Raw genomic sequence first — 18,693 nt, 5'->3', positions numbered from 1 at the left:
ATGATACGCGAGCTGCGATGGAAGTCATTAAAGCAAAGACGTTTTTCGTCGCGGCGAGATCTATTTACGAAATTTCAGTCACCAACTTTCTCTTCTGAATGCGAAAATATTTTGTTGAGCCCAACCTACATAGGTAGGAATATCCCCCTCACGGGGGTAGTTAGCGCCTGCGTCCGGAGACGGACGGTTTCACGACCTATAATCGTGGTCTTTTTGGTTTTTCTCTTCTCGTTTCTTCCTTCCTTTTGTTGGTTCCTTTCTTTGCTCTTCTCTACTTCACTGTCTTCCTTACTCTTTCCCTTGACTTCTCCTTGCCTTCTCATTGCCTTTTTCTCCTTGCCTTCTCATTGCCTTCTTCTCCTTGCCTTCTCATTGCCTTCTTCTCCTTGCCTTCTCATTGCCTTCTTCTCCTTGCCTTCTCATTGCCTCCTTCTCCTTGCTTTCTCATTGCCTTCTTCTCCTTGCCTTCTCTGGTCTCCGCCTCGGCGTTTGAGACAGTCTGTCCTCTTTCTCCCTCTCTCTTCTTTTTCCTCTTCTTCCTTCGTCCCTGTGCGTGTCTGAAGGCCGACCCACGCGTTCGCACGCGTAGCCGGTGACGGGGTAACGCGTAAGTCCCCGCCCTGGGTAGACATGTAAGGCACGCGCGTACCCCCTGGTAAAGGCCAGGCCCGGGGAGGGGTGATTGCCTGAGCTGATACCTTCTGACCATGCCGATTGGTCCCTCCGTCTGTTTCTCGGGAGGTGTGACCTGAGGTGTAAACATTCACCTAAGGCGGGAGTGCCCTCTGAGAGGGTCCCCACAAGGAAGGAGCGCGCCATCGGAGACGCTGGCAATCATGGGGGATTCCTCCGCAATGGATTCTACTCCATCGCTTTCGATTTCGACCCACAAACGGAAACGTGACCAGTCAACAGTGACAAAAGTACTACCGCCTGCACCACAGTTCCTCGTAGTTTCTCGATCTGAGGACGGAAAGGATTTTTCCTCTGTCAACCCTTTCGTTTTCCAGAAGGGCGTAGATGCCATAGCCGGATCTGTCAAATCTTGTACCAGGTTGCGTCACGGTACCTTATTACTAGAAACTGAGAGTGCCTTTCAGGCACAAAAACTGCTTCGGGCCACACTCTTGTACACGTTCCCTGTCCGGGTGGAGGCCCACCGCACTTTGAATTCGTCTCGTGGTGTAGTCTATAGTAGCTCTCTCGACGGATTGACTGACGAGGAGCTTCAATCTTTCCTCGCTGAGCAGGGCGTGACGGCTGTCCATCGGGTCATGAAAAAGGTCAACAATGACCTTGTACCGACCCGGACACTTTTCTTAACCTTCGATAGTGTTAAGCTGCCATCGCGCATCAAGTCGGGCTACGAGGTTATTTCTGTTCGCCCCTATGTCCCGACACCTACGCGCTGCTACCAGTGTCAGCGTTTCAATCACACTCGACAGTCTTGCTCCAATGCGGCTAAATGTGTCACTTGTGGCAGGGATGCCCATGAGGGTGACTGTCCACCTCCGTCTCCTCGTTGTGTGAACTGTCAGGGTGACCATGCCGCATCCTCCCGCGACTGTCCTGTCTATAAGGAAGAACGCTGTATCCAGGAAATTCGAGTCAAAGAGAAAGTGTCCACCTCGGCTGCTCGCAAGCTATTGGCTAGTAGGAAGCCCACGCTGCTCCCAGCGGGGAAATACAGCACTGTCCTCGCCTCTCCTCGGACTACCCGGGAGGTAGCAACCCAGACATGCGATCTGACCTTCAGCACCACGGTCGTCCGTTCGGCCAGTGCTAAGATCGCGCGGTCGACGTCTCCTCTTCCTCCCATCACCCCACAGACACCAGCCACTTCCTCAGCTTCTGTTCAGTCGAAGACCCCGAAGTCAGATGCACGGGCCTTCAAGAAGGAACCATCCCGTGCAGACTTTCTCCGTCCCTCGACCTCCCAGCCTTCGACCGGTACTTCCACCAAACGTCCTTCTAAAAAGGCGCATAGGAAGCACAGTTCTCCTTCTCCGCCACGGCGCCTTTCTTCTCCTGCGCCACCCAGCGGTTGCCGCCCCAGGCCGTCATCCGTTTCGCCTGGCCGCACCGCTGGTAGCCGAACATCTGGCCGTTCACCGGCGGAGGAAGCTCCCCCTCCCGGCCATCCTCCCGAGATGGCCGATGACCCTATAGACCCCATGGACGATGACTGTCCGCCTCCTGCTAGCGGCGGCAGTGCTCGCTCGAAGCCAGGCCCTAAGCGGCCTTCGAGGTGACCCCTTCTCTCATCTTCGTTTTCTTACGATGGCACTTATTAACTGGAATATTCGCAGCATTCGCTCCAACCGAGAGGACTTGAAGTTGCTGCTCCGCTTGCATCGTCCGCTCGTCGTAGCCCTCCAGGAAACGAAGCTACGCCCATGCGATCAAATTGCCTTGGCACACTACACCTCTGTGCGTTTTGACCTACCCCCTGTGGTAGGTATCCCAGCTCATGGAGGGGTTATGTTGCTGGTCCGGGATGATATTTACTACGATCCCATCACGTTGCACACCGGCCTGCAGGCAGTTGCCATCCGCATTACTCTCCCCACTTTTACGTTTTCCTTTTGTACCGTTTACACTCCATCGTCATCTGCCGTTACCAGGGCAGACGTGATGCAACTTATTGCTCAGCTACCTGCACCATTTTTGTTAACTGGAGACTTCAATGCCCACCATCCCCTTTGGGGCTCTCCAGCATCCTGCCCGAGGGGCTCCTTGTTAGCAGACCTTTTCAACCAGCTCGATCTTGTCTGCCTCAATACTGGCGCCCCTACTTTTCTTTCGGACACATCTCACACCTATTCCCATTTAGACCTCTCTATATGTACTCCCCAACTTGCACGCCGGTTTGAGTGGTATGCACTTTCTGATACATATTCGAGCGACCACTTCCCGTGTGTTATCCATCTCCTGCAGCATACCCCCTCTCCGTGTTTCTCTAATTGGACCATCTCCAAGGCAGACTGGGGGCTCTTCTCTTCCAGGGCGACCTTTCAGGATCAAACCTTTACAGGCTGCGATCGTCAGGTCGCACACCTCACGGAAGTCATTCTCGCTGCTGCTGAATATTCCATCCCTCACCCTCCTTCTCCACGTCGCGTACCGGTCCCCTGGTGGACCGCAGCATGTAGAGACGCTTTACGTGCTCGTCGTCGTGCTTTACGCACATTTAAACGCCACCCTACAGTGGCGAATTGTATCAATTATAAACGATTACGTGCTCAGTGTCGTCGTATTATCAAAGAAAGCAAGAAAGCCAGCTGGGCTGCTTTCACGAGCACCTTCAACAGTTTTACTCCTTCTGTTGTCTGGGGTAGCCTGCGCCGGCTATCTGGCACTAAGGTCCACACACCAGTTTCTGGCTTGAAGGTCGCGAATGACGTCCTTGTGGCCCCTGAGGCTGTCTCCAATGCCTTCGGCCGCTTTTTCGCAGAGGTTTCGAGCTCCGCTCATTACCACCCTGCCTTCCTCCCCCGCAAACAGGCAGAGGAGGCTAGGCCACCTAACTTCCGCTCCTCGAATTGTGAAAGTTATAATGCCCCATTCACCATGCGGGAACTCGAAAACGCACTTGGCCGGTCACGGTCCTCTGCTCCAGGGCCAGATTCTATTCATATTCAGATGCTGAAGAAGCTTTCTCCTGCGGGTAAAGGTTTTCTTCTTCGTACATACAATCGCATCTGGATTGAGGGACATGTTCCCGCATGCTGGCGCGAGTCTATTGTCCCGATTCCTAAGCCGGGGAAGGACAAGCACTTGCCCTCCAGTTACCGACCTATCTCGCTTACCAGCTGTGTCTGTAAAGTGATGGAGCGAATGGTTAACTCTCGATTGGTTTGGCTGCTCGAGTCTCGACGCCTACTTACCAATGTACAATGTGGATTTCGTAGGCGCTGCTCTGCTGTTGACCATCTGGTTACCTTGTCGACCTTCATTATGAATAACTTCTTGCGGAAGCGCCCGACCGCGGCTGTGTTCTTTGATTTGGAGAAGGCTTACGACACCTGTTGGAAGGCGGGCATTCTCCGCACCATGCATACATGGGGCCTTCGCGGTCGCCTCCCTCTTTTTATTCGTTCCTTTTTAATGGATCGACAGTTCAGGGTACGTGTGGGTTCTGTCCTGTCCGACACCTTTCGCCAGGAGAATGGGGTGCCACAGGGCTCAGTTTTAAGCGTCGCTCTCTTCGCCATCGCGATCAATCCAATAATGGATTGCCTCCCAGCTGATGTATCAGGCTCCCTTTTCGTGGACGATTTTACCATCTATTGCAGCGCCCAGTGTACACGTGTCCTGGAGCGCTGTCTTCAGCGTTCTCTTGACCGTCTTTACTCCTGGAGTGTCGCCAATGGCTTCCGTTTTTCTGCCGAGAAGACGGTCTGTATTAACTTCTGGCGCTACAAAGAGTTTCTCCCACCGTCCTTACGACTCGGTCCCGTTGCTCTCCCAATCGTGGAGACAACCAAATTTTTAGGCCTTACATTTGACAGGAAACTTAGCTGGTCTCCACATGTGTCATATTTGGCCGCCCGTTGTACCCGTCCTTTAAATGTCCTCCGTGTTCTCAGTGGTCTGTCGTGGGGAGCGGATCGAACCGTCCTACTTCGTCTATATCGGTCGATCGTCCGCTCCAAGCTGGATTATGGGAGCTTCGTATACTCCTCTGCACGGCCATCCATCTTACGCCGCCTCAACTCCATACAACATCGGGGTTTACGACTTGCGATCGGAGCATTTTATACCAGTCCCGTAGAGAGTCTTCATGCTGACGCTGGCGAATTGCCACTCACCTACCGGCGCGATATACTGCTTTGTCGGTATGCCTGTCGGCTACTGTCAATGCCCGACCATCCGTCTTATCGTTCCTTTTTTGACGACTCTCTTGACCGTCAATACGGGTTGTATGTCTCTGCCCTGCTACCCCCTGGAGTTCGCTTTCGTCGCCTCCTTCAACACCTTAATTTTTCACTCCCTGCAACCTTTCGAGTGGGCGAGAGCCGCACGCCACCTTGGCTCCAGGCTCAGGTCCGCGTTCACCTCGACCTCAGCTCGCTCCCAAAAGAGGTCACCCCCGGTTCGGTCTACCACTCCCGTTTTTTGGAACTTCGTTCGAAGTTCATCGACATGACTTTCATTTATACAGATGGCTCTAAGACCAATGACGGGGTCGGGTGTTCCTTTATTGTCGGGGCACAAAGTTTCAAATACCGGCTCCATGGCCATTGTTCGGTCTTCACAGCTGAGCTCTTTGCCCTCTACCAGGCTGTTCTTTACATCTGCCGCCACCGACATTCTGCTTATGTCATTTGCTCAGATTCCCTGAGTGCCATCCAGAGCCTCAGTGATCCGTACCCGGTTCACCCTTTCGTACACCGGATCCAACGCTCTCTTCAGCAGCTGGTGGACGTCGGTACGCCGGTTAGCTTTATGTGGGTTCCTGGCCATGTCCGTATCCCTGGGAACGAAGCTGCAGATGCCGCGGCCAAGGCTGCGGTCCTCCAGCCTCGGACAGCTTCTTGTTGTGTCCCTTCGTCCGATTTTAGCAGGGTCATTTGTCGGCGCGTTGTGTCGCTGTGGCATGCCGATTGGGCTGCACTTACCGACAACAAGCTTCGGGCCTTAAAACCTCTTCCCGTGGCTTGGACGTCCTCCTCACGTCCTCCTCACGCCCTTCTCGGCGGGAGGAGGTCGTTTTAGCAAGGTTAAGAATTGGACACTGCCGGTTCAGCCATCGCCATCTGCTGACGGCTGCGCCGGCGCCGTTCTGCCCATGTGGGCACTTGCTGACGGTTACACATTTTAATGTCCTGTCCAGATCTTACCACACTGCGCCTCGATCTTAACCTGCCTAATACTTTAGATGCCATTTTAGCGGATGACCCACGAGCAGCTGCTCGTGTTCTTTGTTTTATCAATTTGACAAACCTCGCTAAGGACATTTGATGATATTTTTTAATCCTATGCCTGTCAGTCTGTCTTTTATTGTGTTTTCCCTTTTAGTTGTTGTTGTCAACTTGTGCCTCGCGGTGCATTCTTAGAGTAGTCAGGGCGCTAATGACCATTGAAGTTGTGCGCCCGAAAACCACAAAAAAAAAAAAAAAAACATAGGTAGGAATGATCATCAAAATAAAATAAGAGAAATCAGAGCTCGAACAGAAAGGTTTAGGTGTTCGTTTTTCTCGCGCGCTGTTCTGGAGTGGAATGGTAGAGAGAGAGAGTATGATTGTATGATTGTGGTTCGATGAACCTTCTGGCAAGCACTTAAATGTGAATTGCAGAGTAATCATGTAGATGTAGATCCTTCTAGGTGAATACCGGGCTGGTCCCCACGTCCCGCCTCAGTTACACGACTCACAGACGTTTGAAACACATCCGCACTTTTCCATGATTTACGATAGACGCAGACATGTGGGGTACTCTGATTCCGTCCCGAGGGGGGGGGGGGGGGGGGGCTACGGGGTGGCGGCAGGAAGGGCATCCGGCCACCCCTTCAAATTAACATGCCAAATCCGATTTAACCACTCCAACCTCGCGCTAAATGCGGGACAAAGGCGCAAGCGATAGCTCTCCTGATCTACGTGTCGTACAACAATATAATTTTGCGGGTAAATGAAGCTGTATTCGTGGATACTGTCTGAAGAGTGTGTTGCGTATAGATTAAGTAGTGAAGAAGTAATGAATTAAAACATCGTGACAGATGCTGAAATTTTACTTCATGAAGGGCGAAACTATAGTAAGCGATATAGGTTTTTCGTTTCATTATTTTGTGGAGGGTGTCGGCGGGAAAAAGTTACGTACAAGTTTGAAGTTATGTGGAGGAGGTGGTTAGTGTTTAGCGTCCCGTCGACAGCGAGGTCATTAGAGACGGAGCGCAAGCTCGGATTAGGGAAGGATGGGGAAGGAAATCGGCCGTGCCTTTTCTAAGGAACCAACCTCCCATTTACCTGAAGCCACTTAGAGAAATCATGGAAAACCAAAAACTGGATGGCCGCATGCGGGTTTGAACTGTCGTCCACCCGAATGCTAACTACTGCTCCACCTCGCTCGGTTGGAAATTATGTGTAAGGTTCGTTGCAAGTCGCCAAGTGCTCTCATTCTCAAATCTTGGATGAATTAATTCCGTGTATTTGCACGCCGTGAGTTACGCTTCCTCAAGACAAACACACAATTTCTAATTTTATTACTCGTCGTATACTGCTGAACTTTCAACATAAGATAATACCTTTTAATGATTAGAGTATGACAGCATTTCAGATTTTTAAATTCGGTCAATAATCACGCCAAATATTAAAAAACGAGTTTTTGTTGCCTCTACGCTGTAACAGGGACTAGGTTCCTGGATAGTGTTTTAGTAGAATGTCTTTGTCGTTAAAAGTTAGAGGAGACTGTTACTATTACGATTGACCTTTGTTTGGATTACACACAGTCTATATCAATAATTATACATTTGTTTTCGGATAGGTTCCACCTTGAGCAAACACAGATTGTTCCTCTTTTCTACCCAGGCTTGTTTCGCTGAAGTTACTGCGTGCTCAGAGCGTTTTTTTTGTTTTTTTTTTTCGTTAAATAACTGACAAAATTGTTTTTACCAACTGTACAAATAAATTTTCGTTTTCAGTAAAGTAGTGAAAAGTTTGAAAACAGAAACTTTTTATTTTCGTTGTTAACATGCTTGTGCCATCAAAACTTGTTGCAAAAACCAAGACAGTGCGGAGGCTGTACATAGAGAATTTCGCCGCACTTCAATTTCAGACGCCACGATTGCGTTCCATAATCACATGCGATTAACAAATAGTCACATAATTGTGAAAAAACGGGTTCAGTGACGAAAAAGAAACCTCCAGGTCGTGTGCAAACCTTTCGTATGCCAGTCAATATCGAAGCTGTTTCGACCTGCTGCCTTAGGCTCACATCGTTCAATCCGTCATGCATCGTTTTAGCAGTTGCACAGTTAAAGTATCCGTAGAATATTGGTATAGCACTTACATTAAAATCTATACAAGTTGCAGTTCACCAAGGAACTGTAACCCAACGATCACCTAATGCGACGACAGCTCTCTAAACGAATGGTGGGAAAGATAACGGAGGACAATGAGATTGTTAACATCTTAGGACGTCGAACGAAGCTCATTTCAGCCTTAATGGAATGTCGTGTGGCTAAGGCCCCCCGTCGGGTAGACCGTTCGCCTGGTGCAGGTCTTTAGATTTGACGCCACTTCGACGACCTGCGCGTCGATGGGGATGAAATGATGTTGATTAGGACAACACAACACCCAGTCCCTGAGCGGAGAAAATCTCCGACCCAGCCGGGAATCGAACCCGGGACCTTAGGATTGACATTCCGTCACGCTGACCACTCAGCTACCGGGGCCGGACATTTCAGCCTTAATGAATTTGTCAGTAAACAAAATTCTCGTTATTGGACTCACCTACACCAATGTCCACTGGACATGAACAAGATTACCGTATGGTGTTCTGTGTCATCATACGACGTTAATATAGGCTTTTTTTTTTTTTTTTTTTTTTTTTTTTTTTTTTTTTTTTTTTTTTTTTTTTTTTTAACGATGACAGTCGGCTTGCGACTGCAGTAGTCACATTGGATCGGTACGTCGCCATGCCTGAAATCTTTGTTATCTACGAACGTCCACCCGTCACTGACATCGGCTGGTTTCAGCAGGACGCACGAACGTTGCACACAGCACGAAGATGCATGGATGCTGTACGCCAGTTGTTTGACAGCCTATAACTTCGAGAAACGGTGGTACTCCATGACCTCCCACGTCTCCTGATCTGTAAACGTGAGATTTTCTTCTTTTGAGGTCACCTTAAAAGCACATTCTATTATAGTTGACCTGATACAACAGAAGAATCAGCTAAGACCCGTGAATGCCGAAATTCCTGTTAAAATATTACTTGGAACCATGCACAATTTATCTAAGAGACAGCAGGAACGTTTGTACAGACATACAACACACATACAAGATGTCATCCCCAAGAAATAAATTTACTGTGTCTAAACTTAAATTACATCTTTTTACTATCGACATAAATAATATTGTTTGAAAACAGTTCGTTTCATAACAATATTTAATTTTTAAATTTCCTGTTGTTCTGAATGACCCTGTACACAGAGACGTAACGTTGCGAACGTCATATCGAATATTTTTCTGTAGAAATTACATCTAATTGTGCATTTTTCTGAATAAATTATCGATAGTTGTCCTAGCGAAACAAACGACCATTGTTTTACAGTATGCGGCAGAAAAGTGAGCAATGAAGGAAAGAGGTATATCCAGAATACAAGCATGGAAAGTGAAGTTCTTGAGTAAAATTTGATTTGTACTACTAGATAGGTGAAGAAATGAAAGAATGAAGGGCCTACTAGAAGAGGAGCGCCAATAGGAAAAATGGAAAGATCAGGATTGGAGTGTTACAGATACACATGATCAAGGTTGGGGTGTTACAGACAGACAGGAAGTTGGAAGGAGGGATGGCGTTCGACCTTAAGTTTCAAGGAATAATACTGAGAGGAGGGACAGGTGCAGATGGTTTAAAAGAGTATATGAAAGTGTAGAGAGAAGCGGAAAGAACATAATGCGGTGGAGGACGAGAAAAAATGGGAAGTAAGAAGACGATGAAGAGGTCTGTGTTACCAACAGACCTGGTCCAAGGCTGGAAACAGTTCAAAGTGATGATAGTGGTGGTTGTGATGGTGATGAGGATGCATTAAGGTTGTGATGTTTTTACTAACAGTCCTGCCCCATGGTTGTAAACTGATAAAGATAATGAGCATTGTAAGTATGATACATTAAAATTTGTGGTCTTTAGCGTGGTAGGCACTGTGCACGAAAGACTGCACAATATCCCAAATCAGTTTCTGTATACGAAGAAACAGCGTATGAGATGGGTGCCGCAATTGTTGATTTGAGATTAAAGACGCTCGAGGAAGTACGCTTCAGAATCTTGACTATAACTTTGAAGAATGCAAAGTACAGTACATTCATGAGCAACTGAATTAGGGACAAGAGCTGCGGTGGAGAAATAGCGCAGTGGTCTCCTGGCAGATGGAATAGTGCGGCATTGTTGTCAAATTCAAGTTGGAACCGTGTGCACCGCTATCGTATTATTGTCAGTTTATTTTGGATAAATGGAAGCAGCAGTCTTACAGATTGAAATCTTTTATTTTACAGATCGATTTCGGGCTCTGTGTGACCATCTTCAGTGCAAACTATTCGAACCTTGTGGGCTCATATCATAATAACACAATATTTTCTATGCGGCGTAACATACAGAAGCTCACTGTAAATTGGATCGGCAACTGCTAAGGTCTCAAGATACAGTCTTCTGTAATTTCAAAAACAATTGTATACAGTAAAAGTGAAGTATTTGTTGGAAATAATAATCACAGTGCACGTTACACGTCATAGAAAATGTTGTGTTATTATGATATAGGCCTAAAAGGGTCAAATAGTTTGCACTAAAGATGGATACACAGTGACCAAGGTCGATTTGTAAAATAAAGGATTTCAATTTTTACGACAGACGCTGCCATTCATCCAAAATATACTGATAATTCTGCATGTCACGCGACTGGTATTTCGTCAGACCGTCTATAACCCACAGGCATAACAGTCGAACACATGTGCAAAACGGCTGATATTTTCGTATTTGGCTGCAAGTGCCGGGGACTACAGCGTGTTGATAACAGCAGTCGCCGTCGACGGTGCAACAAATTGACTACAAGAACTGACGAGCAGTACACCATCTGGATAGACTTCCTCGTTACATGACGCAACAGTCAGTCACCGACACGTGTACCTGTGCTCACCGCCAGTCACAGTACACACAGATTAGCTAGGACGCATGAACGCCGACACTGGAAGCTTGAAGCATGATTAGTTTTCACTTCGACTGATGATTCGCGGAATACGTTGGTGAAATCCCTGGGCTAGCAGGACAGAGCGGATGAGGTTATATTTGAGGAAAGGGGCCAAAATAAGTTACTATCAGTTGCACTCAACATATAAACTTTTTCTTAAAACAGACAATCACACAAGCAAGAATCAAAACTCTCAAGGTTTTAACGAAAGATCGCCTTTGATTTAATTTAAATCGGCTGAAGGCCACATCGAAAATCCAAGGCACAAGGCCTAAGCAAGGAATTGAGGCACAGGAGTTCTTCTGAAGGTTTCACTTTTTCAGAAAAAATTTTATCTTCAGTATAAATAAGCTGAAACCCTTAGCTTAAATTTTTCCCATAGAACTCGGCTGAAGGCCTCACATTAATCAAGAACAGTGTTACGGCTTAAGGCCGAGACAAAGATTTTCAATGTTTAAATAGGCTGAAAACTCGGCAGAAGGCCGCATGTCAACAAAACAATTTAGTGGCTTGAGGCCAAGAAAGAAGAGCTTTCGATCTGAAAAGGCGGAAGGCCTTATTTTAAAATATTTCGTGTAAAACTCGGCTGAAGACCTCATACTAAAGGATAACAATCGTATCACTTAAGGGCAAGATAAGGATTTATAATTTTTAATTTAAGAGAGACTGAAACTCGGCTGAAGGCCACACACCATGCAGAAAACAATTTTACAGCTTAAGGCCTAAAGGGAAGAGCTTCTAAATTTCAACTAAAGTAGGCTAAAGGCTTTATGCTAAATCGCTTCACATGAAACTCGGCTGAAGGCCGCATACGAAACCCAAACAATCTTACAGCTTAAAGCCCAGACAAAGAAATTTCCAATTTTTAATTTAAGCTCGAAAACTCGGCCGAAGGCCACATACCAACTTGAAACAAATTTACGGCTTAAGGCCTAGGCACAAGGAATTTTCAATTTTAATTTTGAAAGGCTGAAACTCGGCTGAAGGCCACGTACCAAACAAACAATTTTTTTTATGGCTTAAGGCCTAAGAAGAAAAGCCTTGCAATTTTAATAAGCTAAAACTCTGCTGAACGCCACACAGAGTACTTAAGACTAGAAAGGAAATCACTATGTAAAACACAAGGAGCGGTGCTCAGAAGGTTCCAAGGATCAGCCTGGGAAGGTAACACTAACGCACGTTTAGGTGAGACAGGCAGCAAGACCGACAACCTCTTAATCGGAAGGCAACCCAACCGAAAGCCAGCCGACGAACCAACCAACAAGATCAGTTCTGCTCCAACCGACCAGCAAAACGACAATATGATGTCAATAGCATAAAGTTCTGGATACTGGTACCCAATCCAGCCACGTCAGAATAAACGCCCAAAACTACCAACAGCACCTCAGCTGTCGAACTACACGCCATGCTGGACAGCATCAACACTACGAGGAAAATACACTGCCGAAAATTAGGTCAACGCCCAGGGCAGGTAACCAGAACGTCAACGGCTACAAGGCAGAAGATAGCGCTGGTACACTTCGTTAATGAAGGAATGAACTAAATTAAGTTAAACACCACATAGAAAACCGGCTGCAGCTCTAGCCGACTTCAATGCACACAATTTTGTTCCTCGCGGGAATCTCCCAGTGACAACCAGGATCAAACAAAGAGATGTGATAGCAGTTGAGGTTTGATAGTAGGTTAAGTGAGCACTCAACATTAGTGTCCAGGATCAGTGGGCGACGAACTTCGTAACCCTAGCAAGAAGTGCCTCACAACTCCAAACGTGCGTGCACGCCGCCAGCGGCTCCGGCCTGACGACGCGCCATGGAGACTTCCTCGTTGCTCTGCCCCGACCGACCGACTACCTCACACACGGAAACGGTCGAAAGACCGAATACACGTCGGCCGGTGAGACGATCTACCAACGGGCGTTCCCGCTCCAGTCTCCTTCCGTCGGACGGTGAATGTGTGTCCGCAGCGATCAGCAAGCACTGTCTGTCAGCACCTCATTGGCGCTCTGTCCCCGATGCTGCTCCGTGCCCAACTGCAATCCTCGTCCGTCTCCAACTGACTTCCAGACATACGACGACCTGGAAATACCGTCGGTCGCTCCAGAGATAGTACTACAGTGCCCTTATCGATAAGCGCTGCTGCTGCCACTCACGGGCAGGTAAGGCTGGAAGATAGTGACGCCAGTAAATGGAATAAGAAAACGAGGCGGCAGTACGGTAAGAAAAGATAAACAATAAACGGGATGAACACGAGCCGCGCACGGCTCAGTTGGTTCCTACCGGTCAGAGCTCGAGTGCTCTGCAAACTGTATGATATGATGCCTATGGCATGGCAGCGGGCTACTAAACGTTTCCTCGTCCCGCGATTATATACGTACTCTATTGACAAAGTGTCACTGTCACTGTGCCGTTTCCACTGTGTCATTTCGCATCCTATAGAGACCCCTACTGCCGAACAGACATCTACCGCTAATATGGTTAATGTGGCAACAGTGCTCTTGGTGCACACAGGTGCCGCCTACACAGTTAATTCATATTTAGCAATGGAATGCTTGCTGCTGCTTGGCTACAGTATAGTAGACTCTCAGAGGTCAGCCAGTGGGGGCTGGAGCAGATACGCTATTTGACAGAAGGCTTCTGATTTTTGCCGATTTTAGATTGAAGCGAAAGTGTTTGGACTGCAATGATTTTCATGGGACAACCACCGGAGCACAAAAAAGGCGCCTGAAATGGAATCGTCCATTAAGGCCCAAAGTTGCGCTAATGCAACATTTCATTCGTAATTTTTTTGGTATAAAATGAGTTGTACATATTTCGAATTTCTTTATTACAACAGTAAGAGGCCATCTGAGAAAACTGGTTTAGGCATTTTAATTAGATCACTGACCATAATGCTGACCACTTTGAATTTTCAAACTTCCAGGTAAGTTGGTGTATTTCATTGCGAAAGTTTTCATTTTCTTTCCTAATTAGCACGTGATGATTTTTAACAAATTTTATACAGTGAACTTCTTTCAAACTTCTGTTACCATAACTACATACCAATTAGAGACGTCAGTTAAAATACGAACTATTTTTTTGCTATTTACGCAATTTTGGGACCGCCCTGTATATTTGCGAAACACGGCTGCTCATCTACCATAATAATATATCGGTATTCCATTGTGGGCCGAACTGTTGATTACTGTTAGCCTTTGTTTGAAAGATTTTCATTCAGTTTGGATGCAGTTTCAATGTGTTTACAGATGGAACAATTACTCTGATTAAATATTCGCTACCGGTAAGTCAGTTTTATTGAAGTTTTGCATTGAATCGTAATTTACCACATTTCTGCTATAAATGAATGCAGACAGTACCTACAGGGATTTCTGCTTGTTTAGAAACGTCTGATTGTTACACTAAACCCTTATCTACTCCGGAACTTATGGCCATACTGAATGAAGATGATGAACTTGAGGTTGCAGACAGCATCGATTACACGTACATTCCACCAAATATTGATCAGATCACAGATTAAGAAGACATTGATGAAGCTCTTCTTGTTGAGGAAGAGGAAGCAACTGATATCGCTGGTACATTTGAAATAAATGCACATAGTGGTCAAGACAAAAAGAATTCAACTGTAAGGTCAGAACCCAGTGCACGTGCTAAGAAAAGACGAATTGGTGTGAATGTACCGAAAAGAAATGAAGATGTTCCGAACTGGAAGAAGGTTAACCAACTTACACTTCTTCACCAATAACAGAGCAGTTAACCAAGACAGAAGACATAAAGAAGGGAGTAGAGGATCTATTGCCTTATGAAAGTTTTTCACTTTACTTTGACTCAGAAGTGTTTTCAAAAATTACTGAATACAAAAATAAATATGCCGAAGATGATAATCGCCACTCATTTAAAATAACTGTTCCATTGCTGAAGCAATTTATAAGAATAGTGATTCTTTCAGGATATCACACATTACCTGCAACGAAAGTGTACTGGTCGAAAGAAGAAGACAAAATATTACCAATTGTAAGAAGTTGCATGAGTCGTAATAAATTTTTGTCAATCAGACAAAACATCCATTTGTCTGAGAATGACAGACTGGGTAAAAATGACAAGTTTTCTAAAGTGAAACCAATCTTTGATAAAATCAATGAAAAATATCTTCAGTTTGGAATATTTTCATGCAATGTGTCTATTGGCGAGGAAAAGGACCCTTATTTTGGGAGACATTCCTGCAAGATGTTCATCCAAGGAAAACCTGTCAGATTTGGCTTCAAATTGTGGTGTTTACGCATTTCAAATGGCTGCTTGTACAAATTCATTCCTTATGGTGGGAAGATGGCAGGATGTGAAACATCTGAACTTTGACGAAATAAATCTCGGGTGAACAGCCTGGTATGAATGTGCATAGGAAACAATATTTTGGCAATCGACCACATTGCCATCATCAGGTGCGCTGATGTACTGACCGGCGGCGGGCCGGCGCCATGCATATATAGGACAATCCCCCTCCCGCTCCTCCCACGGGCGCTTTCTATGAGTCGGTGCGGTCCGCGCCCCGCGCGCGGTCCAGGTACGGCGTCCGTTCTCCCGCCGTCTGGACGCTGCGTCCTAGGTCTTCTCGTTCAGGAGGGTCTGCCGGTACCGCTCTCGTTATTCTTCCCTCTTCCCCCGAAGTCGGTACTCTCTGGGAAATATCCTTTTTCTTCTTAATGCGGGTGATCGCGGGTTCTCACGCCTTGCTAAGGATGTAACCACTGTCACGATTTAGTTGTGGCTCCCTTACTCTGATCTCTATGGCTTCTTTGATGACACAGTCCCAGTATTTGGAAGTCTGTGTCAGGACTTTGGTTTGGTCATAATCCATGCTGTGGTGTCCCGACAGGCAATGCTCAGCGATTGCCGACTTACTGGGTTGTTGCAGTCTAGTGTGCCGTTGATGTTCTCAACATCGGTCCTGAATGGTACGAATGGTTTGACCTACGTATACACTCCTACATTGGCAAGGTGTCTGATATACCCCTGAATTACGTAGACCAAGGTTGTCATTGACACTATCAAGAAGGCTCTTGGTTTTGCTTGGAGGACGGAAGATGGTTCTCACTTGGTGTTTACATAAAATGCCTCCAATTTTTCCGAATAAGGCCCCACAAAACGGAATAATAGCCAAGGCCGCCTCCTCCCAAGGTTCATCCTCAGTTTCCGCCGGTGCTGCAGGTGTGGGATGTAGAGCCTTCCTTGTAACCGTTCCTTCGAAACACGGTCTTCAGATGGTCCAATTCTTGTTGGAGACTGTCCCTGTCGGAGATGGTCTGAGCTCTGTGTACAAGAGTTTTAGCACGCCATTCTTTTGTGCCAGGTGGTGGCAGCTGTCTGCATGTAGGTACAAATCGGTGTGCGTCTTCTTCCTATACACGCTGTGGCTCAAAGTGCCATCAGCTCATCTTCTAATCAAAACATCTAGGAAAGGGAGCATCCCATCCGTTTCGATCTCCATGGTGAACTTCATATTCTCGTGTCTGGAGTTGAGATGTGTGAGGAAGTCTGCCAGTTTATGTCTTCCATGTGGCCAGATAACGAAGGTATCATCCACATATCTAAAGAAACAGGTGGGTTTTAGATGTGCTGATTCAAGAGCTTCCTCCTCGAAATGTTCCATGTATATATTTGCGACAATGGGTGAGAGTGGACTCCCCATGGCTACTCCTTCTGTCTGCTCGTAGTATTCACCGTCAAATAAGAAGTAAGTTGATGTCAGAACATGTCTGAGAAGGTTGGTGGTCTCTTCGTCAAATTTCTGGCTGATGAGTTTGAGTTATCTGGCCACATGGAAGAGATAAACTGGCAGACTTCCTCACACACCTCAACGTCCGATTCTGAGACGCATCTTCTATTGTCATCGCCTCTTCGTCAAAAACATAAGTAACCGTTTTTTCAAAAGTAGATTGTTCAACAGAAGACTGTTGTTGTTGGGCTTCAGAGTTCAAATCCATTTCATCTTTTCCAGGCTGTACGATGTCGGTGCATGTTGTTGAAGCTCTCAGTTTTTCAACACTACGTCCACATTGTTTTAAAAAAAGAATGTTAATTTTTATCGTTTTACGGACTCTGTTCCACTAAGTCGCTTTCTCCCGTCACTCATTCTAACAATTTATTTTATCCAAGAACTGAAATAAAAAAGATTACATTGGAAGTTTTATTTCTCGTACGTAATGAGCAATATCCTTTGTTCAGACTACAGACATTGACTTATTACCTAACATAAGTACAAGAAATTTAGTTAAGTATGATATAACAAAAAATAGAAAATTCTTTGCATCCTAGCTTCCGCTATTTATGTACGTTTTACTGATTCGTTACGGATGATTTATTCATATTATGACTACTAACCTACTATAATTTTGTAAACATCGGTGATGTTATTTTATGAGATTATACATACAATTCTACGAAACACTTTGAAAAATACAGTACACTACCAGAAAAATGTGCCAGGGAAATATTCGTTTATTTGGCCACGATAACTTGACGATTGCGCTTGTGCAGGCACAACCAGAGAAAATGGGCATTAGTTGAAAGATATTCATTTGTCTCCGAGTGCTGCCTTTGTTAAGGTGCCCGTAAACGCGAAGTGGTACTGTACACGTTGTTAGGGGTAATGGCACTAACACTGCTGCAACCGGCAGGCGCTGCCTCCCCTTACCACTCCTCTTGTTATATACACTGATCAACACCCACGTGATAATAAAATTTGCTTTATTCGGTGTAGCCAGGACACCACTTAATTTTACAACAGATAACCTTCTTTGGAAAATAAAAAGGCTTTTCTCCTGCCCAAAAATTTAGTATCAAAACACGAATATACAACCTTAATAAAATTGACTTTTATAACTGAACTGATTTTACGTTCCTTGGTAGTGCTCTCTCAATGCTCTCCAACGGATGCAGAGGAGTTACACGGGCGCCGCTTCTGGGTCGAAGACTGGCGTATTGAAGACGGGCATCTGGTCGATCTGGCTGCGACGGTTTCCTCCTGGAGGCGGTCCGCGGCGGGTCGAAAGACGCCTGTTCCCAATCCTCCCGGCTATTTAACCCGACGGCTCTAGTCTTCCTACGCGGATTCTGTCGTGAGGATTGGAGGCCGTTGACGATACCCGATTGGCGGATTGTGACGTCATCGTATTACCATCCGCGTCGGAAAAAGGGGTCGCGCGCGTGCGTATTCCGCGGCTGCTTTCATATTTGGCGGGAAACGCCTCTAGTGCCGGCTGGCGGAACGCGCCGGAACTACGTTGCAGGTGCGGCTTATTCTGCAGCGGTAGCCGCCCGTTGTATTTGCGTGGCTGTGCGCGCCACGGCACATCTCCCTTCATCTTAAATGTGGAGGCAAGGCCGTTCTTCCCAGCAACCACTTAGCGCATCGTCAAGGTATCGTGACCAGATAGAATTAGAAATTGCAAGACGCAATCAGCCGAGGCGACTTATCTTTTGAAATAAATACGGGTCCGGACTTTCGGTTTTGTATCGACGGTCTACGACTATCCCTCTCGAGCTCAGTGCCACCACACGGCATATGCTTGCAACAGCACGACCCTGCCTTCGGCTTCAGCCAGAACGAACGGTCATGGCACTCGTTCCAACGCCGCAACCATACGCGATTGCGCACACTGTAGAAAAATGTATCTCAGTGGTGAAACATATTGCAAATTGAAGTGTTTGTGTGGATGTGATAACATTTAGTTATATAAATTCGAATCTCTTTAATTTCTGTAAAACGCAAAAAAATATTTTGATCTCAAATTTTCCACCACT

At 46.4% G+C, this 18,693-nt stretch overlaps 1 protein-coding gene across 1 annotated transcript in view; it reads left to right on the top strand.

The window, feature by feature from the left end:
- The window catches only part of LOC124803335 (serine-rich adhesin for platelets-like), a 65,244-nt gene that overhangs the window by 33,259 nt on the left and 13,292 nt on the right, over positions 1–18,693 (top strand). The gene's annotated exons all lie outside the window — the stretch shown is intronic.

The sequence above is a fragment of the Schistocerca piceifrons genome, chromosome 6 (assembly GCF_021461385.2).
Source record: "Schistocerca piceifrons isolate TAMUIC-IGC-003096 chromosome 6, iqSchPice1.1, whole genome shotgun sequence".
Classification (NCBI taxonomy): Eukaryota; Metazoa; Arthropoda; class Insecta; order Orthoptera; family Acrididae; genus Schistocerca; species Schistocerca piceifrons.
This window is presented reverse-complemented; position numbering and strand designations above follow the sequence as displayed.